The 10,974-nt window shown below is 35.9% G+C and overlaps 1 long non-coding RNA gene across 1 annotated transcript in view; it reads right to left on the minus strand.

Moving 5' to 3' along the window:
- Positions 1–676: 676 nt before the first annotated feature.
- The window catches only part of LOC137485500 (uncharacterized), a 28,667-nt gene continuing 18,369 nt past the window's right edge, over positions 677–10,974 (minus strand). Inside the window, exon 3 of the long non-coding RNA XR_011005348.1 lies at positions 677–1,024. This is a non-coding gene — a long non-coding RNA (uncharacterized lncRNA). The remainder of the gene's footprint in view (positions 1,025–10,974) is intronic.

Genomic DNA, 10,974 nt, shown 5'->3' on the forward strand with positions numbered 1-10,974 from the left:
ACATTGACCAGATGCACAATGGCTGTGGTACCATAGCATCTCTGATCAGTAACTGATTTGGCTCAGTCTGTTAAAAAACCTTTGATGCATAAGGGTGAATCACTCTTAGAAAAAAATCTGAAGAAATATTATGCATTCTATTTCACTGGAGGAGAATTGAAGCTCACAGATGCCCTACTGTTTCCCAAGCCTACAATCATTTAAGTGGCTTACTCAAAGAGCTGGAATCAAAGAGTTCTGTCCTAGTCTGTCTTAATGTGCAAACTTTACTCTATTTTTATTTAGTATTTCCTATTCTGGGAATCTTGAAAGTACAGTGCAGTGCAGAAAGTGCAGTGCAGATCTTCCTAGGGAACCAGTATTCATAGAATCATGAATCATAAGATAATCTTTGTTGGATGGGAGATCTGTAGGTCATCTTGTTCAATCATCTATCCAAATCAAGACTTATTCAGAAGCTAGACCAGATCAAATAGGGCATAGTCCAGTCAAATATTGAAAGCTTTGGTCAAAGTCCGCAGCCTTTCTTGACAGCCTGTTCACCATTCTCATTGTGAAGACTCTTTCCCTTAAGTCCCCTTGCAAGGTCTCATGATGCAACTTTTCATCCTAAATCTTGGATAAGAGACTACCTATGTTTGTCCACCCGTTATGTACTTAAAGACAGAAAATTAATCACCTTTTAGCCTTTTTTCAGAGGTTTAAATAAGTACATTCCTTCAGGGTGTTGTGTGCTCCAGCTCCTGTCTATCCCAGCAGCCTTCTCTGGCTTTGCTCCAATTTGTCAGTACCTCTCTTACAGAGTGGGGGCCCAACACTGTGGCACTACAGATAAAAGTGGAAATTAACACTTCCTGTGACCTGCTGACCACGCTCTTGCAGCCCAGTATGGACTTTACCTTTGGCTGTGCACACTTGGCTCCTTCAACTTGCTGTGCACCAGAATCCTGGTGACCTTCTCTGCAGAGCTGTTTTCCAGACAGCTGAACTCCAACTCACGCAGATGCAAAACCAGTATTTCCCCCTAAAAAAACATACAATTATTTGTATTTTAGGAGAAAGAAGCTCTTCAATACCACCACAACATGGGAATGCAGTGTCACAATTGCTAAATATCCTGTGTTTCCCACTAAGATTTAAGGAGGATTTCAGGTCCCAAACCTTTAACTCTTAAAAAGAAATCAAGTGATTTATAGTAAAAAAAAAATCACATTGTAAAATAAAAGTGAAGAACTTGCTACTCATTGTAATGCGCACATTGTAATGCAGCATCATTGTTTCATTCCAAATAATCACAGGTCAGCAAATGACAAATTTACTGTTATCTATCAATTGATTCTGTTACAACGTCCCTGAGATTTATAACTCCCACACTGGATCCTTACCCCTTTCCTAATGTTAAACTATTATCCTCTCTCCCCCTTTTTGTTCTTTGATTTTAATTAAAAAAAAAAAAGTCTTTTATTTAGTTTCAGCATTTCAAAAGGCTGCATATTTATTTTGGAACTGTTAGCTGCTACTGAGTTGTTTGCATGATAGAATCATGGTCCAACATGAATATTTTGTGTTATAAAGCATATTAAGGAGCCAACCAAAAATCAACAGGAATGGTTATTCTGAAATCTTTTTCTCATTTGATGCAAGCAGGTTGTTTCAAAAATTCATGTCTTCTTTTCTGTGCACAAAGTGCCTAAAAAAATGGTGGTGGCAGTATGATTGTTTCTAAAGTACATACAACTCTAACCTTTCTTAATCTAATTTAAATTTTAAAATGTTTTCTGTTTCAATTCAATTTATTCTGCTCCTGCCATGGATAAGTGAGAGAACAATGTTTAAAATAATAGTAATTCTTTCCTCTTTCAGACAGCCAAGCATAGAAGAGATCAGTTCAGAGTAGGTTGGGAGAAGAAAGAAAACAGGCCCGGATTCACTTTGGTTAAAGTAGTGTCACACACAGAATCAGTATATTGAGAGTAGAACTTTTGGAACAAGCACACATGGCCTGATAAATACAGGAACGAAAAGTAGTGACAGAAAATCAAGCTACCTCTAAGTTGCAGAACATAGATATAGAGGAAGGAGATGAAGAGACAGAGCCGCTACTGCTGGAACAGAGACTTGTTGCCATGGGAGCGAGGATAAAGAAAGCTGGTACCATGGAGGCAGTGACTGGGGACAAGAACAAAAAGGAGAGGGATAAGAACTTGGAACACTGCACATATAGGCAGCAGACTCATGCACACATCCCCCTGTATTTTAGGAAGCCCAAGCTGCCTTATTTCCAACCCACATAATCACATGCATGATGGGGCCAAGGCCAGAAAGGCAAAATTTTGCAAGGAGAATATTAAGTACCTGTTACAGAAGTAGTTTGGTTTTTTTTTCTGACCAGTCTTGTAGTTCTCTCTTCCCTTTGAGCTCATTTTAAAATACTCATGGTATTAACATACAAGGTGAATATCCATGCTCACAGTCTCATATCTTCTGGATTACTAAGGAAAAGACAAAGACATTCATCCATGGAAACAAAAGATTCACAGTTTCTTCCCCTAGCAAGTAATACATTTTCTCATAGGAGTGCCATGCCAATACTGTGAGGGTTTGGCTTACACAGAAAGATAATTTTTAAAAACCTTGCTAAATATTTCGACTGATATTTTTCAGTAAAATATAGCACAAAAATTCAAGCAATATTGTCATTTCATGGGACATTACCATGCTCTAACAAGGATAAAATTGCTACAGAATTTGACTACAGTATTTTTAGTTTTGAAGTAAATTATTTTAAATTAGGTTGGCATTACCTGTCTAAAAATCATGTGTTTAAATTTCCATTTTCCCAAACAGCAGGCATTTTATATGGAAAAGGTCAGCAAAGAAACTTTTCTCCTTTGCCTTTTCTGGGCACAGAGGGTAAAAATGGTTAATTTTTTTTTTTCTTCATGCTTACATATCAAACTTTAAACCCCCTGCCCCATGGTTTACTTGCATGATTTTATTCTCTTTCCTCTCAAGTACATGTCTGCCTTGTACTTATGTTCTTTTATTCTACAGTATGAGCTGATTGTTCAAACTCTGTGACCAAACCCCTCACTTTGTAACCTTTTTTGAAAGTGTATAGTAATAAAAACAAGCAGAAGTTGTCACTGCAGCAAAAAAAAAAAATAAAGCTGCCTGTTATATGCAAAGTACATCTTTAATGATGTTTAAAAAGGAGCTAAACATCTCTATGGGAATTCTTAAAACAGTTATCTCTTAGGCCCTTATTTAGTTTTGCAAGTCTTTGTTGTTTAACAAGCTGGAGAAATGGGTCATCTAATGTTATATTAATCAGTAAATTAATATTTTAATTTGATTTTCTTTATAGTTGAGATGCTTGCGGCATCTCCAGTGTTTTCTCTCTCTGTACACTGATGTTAAGCAGTATCATTATCATACTGTACCTTGGGGTTGTGAGATAACAGGGTCCAGTGATAGCTCTATTCTTAGGAGAGTGGGAGGTTTATGATGACACTTATACATTTTAAATGGCACATGGAGGCTCTCGTGCAATGAAATGTCTTACAGCTGAGTCATAGGCTTTTCTACGTTGGGCTTTTCAGTTCATATACTTGAAATCACACACTTTCATGTCTGAGCAGGTGATACATTTTGCCAATTTTTTTATAAGATCTTTACAGTGTGCTGGAGTAAAAATCTCAATGATTTGGTTTTTCGTAACTAGTCCTATTTTGAAAATTTTTGATAAGGTGCAAGACATATGACTATCAGTAGATGATAATAAGAGAAAATGAAAATTAATTCTTTTTATTTAAAGGTTAAGTTCCAGTTAAATCTATTTTTTTTCAAATATTCAGTCAGTCAAATACAGAAGAATTGTTGACAGAAGAGGCACAAACTTTTATTTAACATTATCAGCTCTAATTACCCTTCTGAAATGTGCCTGGAAATTCAGAATTTTGATTAGATCAGGCAAGACAGTCCCTGTCCCTTGTGCATCTTTACAAGGGGTGACAAGGAAAGCTTTCTCCTTTTTGCTCTCTTATGCATGACCTTTAAACAGGTCAAAGTAGTGCTAAGATGGAAATGGTTCACAGGTTACTGTTAGGTGAGTACAAAGGAAGAAACAGTCTTTGTTCCTTTTGCCTCCTTAGTCACAATCTGACCTTCTCACCTTCTCCTTTCCCTCCAGACTCCATAATTGAGGATATTTACTACATCAAAGATCCCATGCCTAGTTCAGGCCCCCTCCCTCTGTTACAAATACACAAATCACACATCCTAGTGCATGCTCGCTCTGGTCCAATGGTAAGTTACATGTCTGAGTGAAAATATATACTTCATGTTACCCTCACATACCAAGGTCAAAGCAAATCACATTCACACATTCTATATCACACTTGGTTTGCTGGCCATACCTCAGCAGATGCACCATAACCATATATGACTGTAAAACAGCCAATACTTTATTGTTTCTTGAGCTTCACTGGCTTTGTAACATAGTCATTCACAAAAATGCATCCAAATGCAGGTTCCACTTATGCTTGCAATTGGGCAAGTGCAAAATTGGCTCAGGAGGAATGTAGGCATGGTGCCATTTTCCTTCTCTCCCTCTCTTTTTATTTCCTTTTTCATTTTTTCTTTTATTTTTCAAATAATTTATTAATGTGAAATGACATTTTAAACATTGCATGGCACAGGATTCTGGGTTTGGGGACTGAGTCATGTCTGGCAACCCTTACTCTCAGTCAGAAGCTTTTTTTTCCTGTCTCAGAATAGTGGTATCAGTTTTTCAAAAGATAAATCTGCCTGGATTGAGTCAGCCTTGAGGCCAGAAATGTTGTGTGGGCCGTTGGCTGGATGACTGCACCAGAATGTTTTGAAGTTAAAATAAATGGAAGAATCTAAATGAACATGCTTATTATTTTCGCATAATAATAGAGTTAATAGATAATCTTACATTATGAGATCCATGAAAATTTTTGTGATGGATCATTGACAACTTGTAGGAATATTCACATTGCTTTTGATTGGTACTAGTTTTCCTTGAGGAAAGTACTCACTCATTTTTTACAAAAGCCTATAAATAGAATAACAAATGCCTGAATTAGTTTTGAATTAGAATGAAGTTCTGAGTCTTATTCAATGTCAAAACCCTTTTGCATTCAAGAGTAGGCTTACCTCAGTTTTAATAAGCAGGACTTTTCTAAAAATATGAAACTTCAGAGGTGTTTGGCTTCATTGTGAACATTTTACACATCTCTAGCTATCATATTATTAAAGTCAGCAATTGCCAGTGTCAACAGAATGCGTTTGTTACACATCACTGAATGTTCAGGGACAGGTTTGACACCCTGTATGATTTTGAAGTCGCATTTTTTGGAGCCTTCACATAAAACAAATAACATCTGTCTTCGAAAAGAGTTTCTTCAGCTCCAGAAGCAGGAAGGCAATGGACTACATAAGCAGGAGCATCAGAAGTGTCTTAAAAAGGTGGGTGCTCCAGAAGTGAGCGTGCACTGAAAAAAGAGACAGTCTGCTCAAATTAAATCAAGTAACCCAAGGGACCCAGCTACTCTCCCATTATTACAACACATGCAAAAAACAATTTAGGAAGAAGTTTCTTCCTTCAGCAACTTAAAAAATAGATTGAAATTCCAATTATTTTGTCCCAAAAGCACAGCAATATTTTCTCTCTCTATTGATTATCAGTCCATTTCGGTTGAAAACAGTCCTGACTAAGATCAAAATTGCTTTGAAAAGATGACTTTAAACCTGATAAAATACCAGCACCACTGCACTATGCTATCAGATGGGTATTTTTGGAAAATGAAAGTAAATCAATATTAATAATATAAACCAGAAATTGATTGATTTTGCCATTAAAATATGTAATGGTGAAAAAGCCCATATCTAATTATTTCTGTTAAAGTCTGTAAGTAACATATTAATTAAACTGGATACATGAAAATATCTGAAGACATTTGTAAGACTTACTTGGGTCAACCAATTTTTAAAAGCAAAAGTTCTGCCATTAATAAACTGCAGAAAGATCAGAGCTGTTAAGCAATGAGGATGAAAGTCACATGAAAGGATGACTATGAGAAATTTGAAAAAAAAAAGAATTTACAGTCTCCATCACTCTCTGTCTCTTACAGTCTAATAAGTTAACTTGTACTGACTGGTAAGAGAGGCAATAAAAACTGATAATTCTTTAAATGACACTAATTCCAGGATGTATGCAAAGCCTTACCAATGCCTTAGCATCTATCAAGGACATATTAAATAACTCAAGATAGTGGATTAATATTGTGTAACCATCTTCAGAAATACTAAACCATCCATTCCAATATCCTTACTAGCATTGATCATGAACCATTGAATCAGTACTTTATGTTCATTTCCTTTCCTTTGCTTTATTTTACACTGGGGAATATTTGTACTACATTCCTGTTTCACATCAAACACACCTGAAAGTTCTTACCTGCCTTAATGCAATAGTAACTTTGGTAGCCAGTTATTGTCTTTGATAACTATGCTCATACCCCACTCCACCCAACAGAGAAGCTGAAATAGCAAAAAATAGGGGGAAAATGAAAAGGAAAATAAAGATCCAAAAGGCCAGTGATCTGATAACAAAACCAACATAGGAATAACAAATTGGTATATTTGGAAATTAACATCTAATGTATGTCAATAGAGCTCTAGTAATGGCTTAAAAAAAAAAGTTAACAAAAGCAGCACTAACAAAATGAGGAATTAGAAAGCACATTAGAGCAATCAGTAAATCATTTTGAAAAATAATCAAAATCACTATACAGAACTGAAAACCACTAAGTCAATCCTTACTGTCAAGCCTAATGTGATCCAATGTGCTGTAGTGAGGGAATAGGAAGGAAGTGTCTACACCACATGTTGAATTAAAGGGAATCAACCAGCCATTTACTTTCATTTATTTAGTAACCTTTGTGATGAGATCATCAAATATATTGTCTCCTCAGGAATCATAGAAGGCTGGTATCTTGCTCTCTTTCCTCTATCCCCCCCTTTCCAACCTGATTTTTCCATCTGACTACTTGACCACTTAAATGCATGGGATTTTTGGGGGGGAAAGATTTTTTCTTCTTACCAGAAGGAATACTGAGATATTATGTTAACAGATTAATTTTAAGTCACTCTAAAGGATTCACTAATGGAATTCTGAAGATTACAGTATCATATTCTTATGGAGCAGTGCTCAAACAGGCTATGTTAACTAAGACCAATAGGAAATAATTTGACTGCAAATGGTAAGTAAAAGGAAAAATGTTTCCTGTTCCACAAAAGCAAAATCAAACAAGAAAAACATATTGATGGCAACACATCCCCTGTAAATCTAGAGATCACTATATTAAGCAGAGAGGACTTTCCTTGTCTCTTGTTTTGGTAGGCAGGTCATCTGCGGTTGGAGTAATTTGTTGTCAAAAGTGGTTCACATGAACTGTGCTCCTGTTTCTTCTATCTCACTCCCATGATGGGAACCTGAAACAGCCCTACCTGTAGATATTTATGTTGTAGAATACCCAAAGGAAGGTGAAAAGGATCACACAGTGGGTAAGACTTGTGTTTCCAAAGGCAGTTAGTATAACTAAACAATCCATCTGAGTGACTCCATGGCTCACTGTACACTGGCTCACAGGATCCCTTATCCACACTATCTATAACTGACTTGGTAAGTTTGCAAGAGCATGCAGAAATCCTTTCTTTGGTCACTGTAGCCCCTTAGTACAGTTCTCTCTCTAGGCAACACTGCCTCATTCTGGCTAGCTCTGAATTAATTTGAATATTATTATAGAGCTTTGAAATTAGTCATATTTATATTTTGAAAGCAACAAATGAAGCAATGCTTTTAGCTTTGGAGTTTCCTTCACCTACTTCAAATCTGCTGGAGTTTATGTATATTTGAAAGCCTACAATTATTTTCCCAGCTGTAGAAGCTGGTCCAGTAGTAGATACTACCAGACTTTGCAAATCTTGACTCAACTATTCAGTACATTGTGGTAGGAATATTACTGCTGAGACAGTTTCCCTGCTTGGGTGTACACACCGTATAAAAGTAAATTTGCACTTCATGTTACTTCTAATACTCATACTCCTACATAGTTTGAGATTATATATTCATAGAAATATGAAAGAGATATCTCAAACAAGGGATTTTCTTTGAAGAACTGTGGTTACATTGTCTCTTTTCATAGTGTTAAACTGGTTCACTACCTGCTTCCATGATAACAGTAATAAAGTCTCAAATGCAAGTTATAGATTTTAATAAGACAATAAATATACTTCTGGATAAAATAATAATTATAATAATAATAATACCACCACTTAAAAATGCACCATAAAATTATTGAAAGGTTGCACCAAACAATCTGAAAAGGAAGGAAGCCACAGGTTTAATTCTTTGTTGCTTCTTGGGATAATTCTAGTCGTTTATTTTTCACTCTTGAGTAGCTTCTGCACAATTTATTGTAGTTTTACTCGGTAGTAGTGCTGATTGTATATCTCCAAGAGTTGAATTTGGAAAAATAAACTGTTTATAATATTAATCTTTTATCAAAGAGAGCCAGAATATTATTCTTTTAAGTGTAAAATTTCCAATTAGTGATAGCTGAAGCATACATTATCTATAGCACTATATTACTTTTCTCTGTTCCAATTTGTCTGGTAAAGATTTTTAGTCCCTATGAGTTTATTTCTTGTTTTTATTGTATATGTAAACAGTATATGTACCAAATTTCAGTACATGGGGAGATCTGCCGACAATTTACTTTGACAATTCACAATTTGTAGAGCATAACTGCTTGCTAAATCATGTGAGTTTGCTCTTGCTCTCTGAACATTCATATTTTTTTTAATGTGGAAAAGACAAATAATGTTTAGCAAGTAAAAATAAAAAAAATAAAACTCTTTAGATGTTTTGTGATTCTCTTCTTCCTCTCATATTCATACAACAAAAGCTGTTTGAGTAAACATTCACAAATGCTAAAATGGAAGGGCATAGGCAGACAGGAAGAATGGCTTTTCAATTGGTTACTTAAAAGTCTTCCATTAGGTGTCAGCTGCTTACATTTCCAAACATTATATCCCACAATAATGAATAAAAGACTTCCTGATAAAAGGAAGGCTTTTTAGTATGAACATTATGAGTGCCTACTCAAGACTAAGGTTAATTTTGTGCCTTGCACGAGCACTTTGGCTTGCAGATAGAGAGTTTGATTTAGGAATGGGTCACACTCCACAGACGTGAAATATCCATCTGTTGTGTGAACAGTCATACTCTAGAGTGAATGGAATTTCTCAGATCAGAAGAAAGTAACGGAGTATTTTGTGATACCCGATCTCTTCCCCACCTGTGGAAACTTATTGAAGCAGCTCTACTTATAAGGCATTTGTCAGAATGTTAATTGGAAAAATGACTTCATTGTGTGAGTCATACAGTCACCTCTGTGGACCTCATTAGGTTTAAATGAGCAGACTGAAGGCCAGAGCAATCATTCTGAGCACAGCCATATGCTAGTGAAGAAACTCTCTCAGAAACAGGCTCGTGGCCAGCTTTGGGGACTTACAAATGACTAGATGGAAGATGGAGGTCTTGGTGGCAGGAAACACACTGGAAACACTGACATATGTAGCATGTTCCCTTTCACAGCAAAGGACAATTTACAAAAAATATTTTAAAATAGCAGATTCACTACCTGGTAGGTTTTTAAATAGCTTGCAGCTTTTGAGTTGTGACAATGATATTTTTAGATGGCTGTAGAACATGCTTGTGTGTAGCTGTGGGCTTCTTTGCAGGACACTCCATAGCTCTGATTTGAAGCCCTTTGGAACACAAAACATTTTGGTGGGAAATGAAGTCATTCCAGCCTTGCTTCAAAATTAGCAAGGACAATCAAAATGAACAACTAGTTGAGTCTGTGACTTTCTGTGAGATTGTAAGTTATAATTATGGAGCCGCTTTTTACTTGCATTTGAGAATTTGGTAAATCTGGATGAGAGTTTAGTAGAAAATGAAAACAACTCTGTCCCTCTCAGCAGCTAAGAAGTAATCTCCAGCAGCAGAAGTAGTACAAAGAGAGTGACATAGTCTACCATTCATTTAATTTTTTTTAACCTGAAAGCATTGTGTGCTATTGGGCTATCCAGACTCTGAAGTGCCGAGAAAAACATTATTGGAAGATATCTCATAGTAAGAAATCTTATCAGAACAAGTAAATGGAAGGAACATGGGATAGCTATCTTCTTCTTATGTCATCTAAATATAATATAAGTTTGCAATGAGGCTTAAGGTGACTTACAAAGCTTGATTAGCAAACAGGGAATTAAACTCCATATACTTTTTCAGAGGATAACAGTAATTAATGTAGTCATTAATATCTATTGAATAACCTCCCCCAAAACAAAACTATTGAAATACAAGACTTCTGTGATTACAGGTATGTCTTACCTTAAATATATCTATTTTGAAGCTATAGATTAAGGTACTTCTGGGGGTGTGAAACTCTCGATAGTCTGACCTTTATGAAATTTATGTCTACTCATCTATGTCTGAACTTCTGAGAAGTACGCAACGCCGCATGCACATTTTGCTTCCTTTTCTCAGTTGTTGTGCACAGTCCTTTTTCTATCTGACCTCAAAATAAACAAGAATTAAGAAAATATTTTTAAGAACTGACAGCTCACTACAACTAAGCAGAAATAAAACAAGAAGCTTTTAAAAATCAACAAACTACCAAAAAGAAGTCTGAAAATCTTGACATTGTCATCATCGCTTGAGAAACTGAATTGTATCTACTCAACTCCACCTTCTCACATGATAAAAAATAAATCTAAGACACGGCCTTGTGGTATCAAGCCCTCCAAAACTCTGCCCATGCAAGTTATGTTTGTCCAACAGATATATTTTTATTACACTTAGAGTCATAATTGGAAACA

This window comes from Anomalospiza imberbis, chromosome 1 (genome assembly GCF_031753505.1).
Source record: "Anomalospiza imberbis isolate Cuckoo-Finch-1a 21T00152 chromosome 1, ASM3175350v1, whole genome shotgun sequence".
Taxonomy (NCBI): domain Eukaryota; kingdom Metazoa; phylum Chordata; class Aves; order Passeriformes; family Viduidae; genus Anomalospiza; species Anomalospiza imberbis.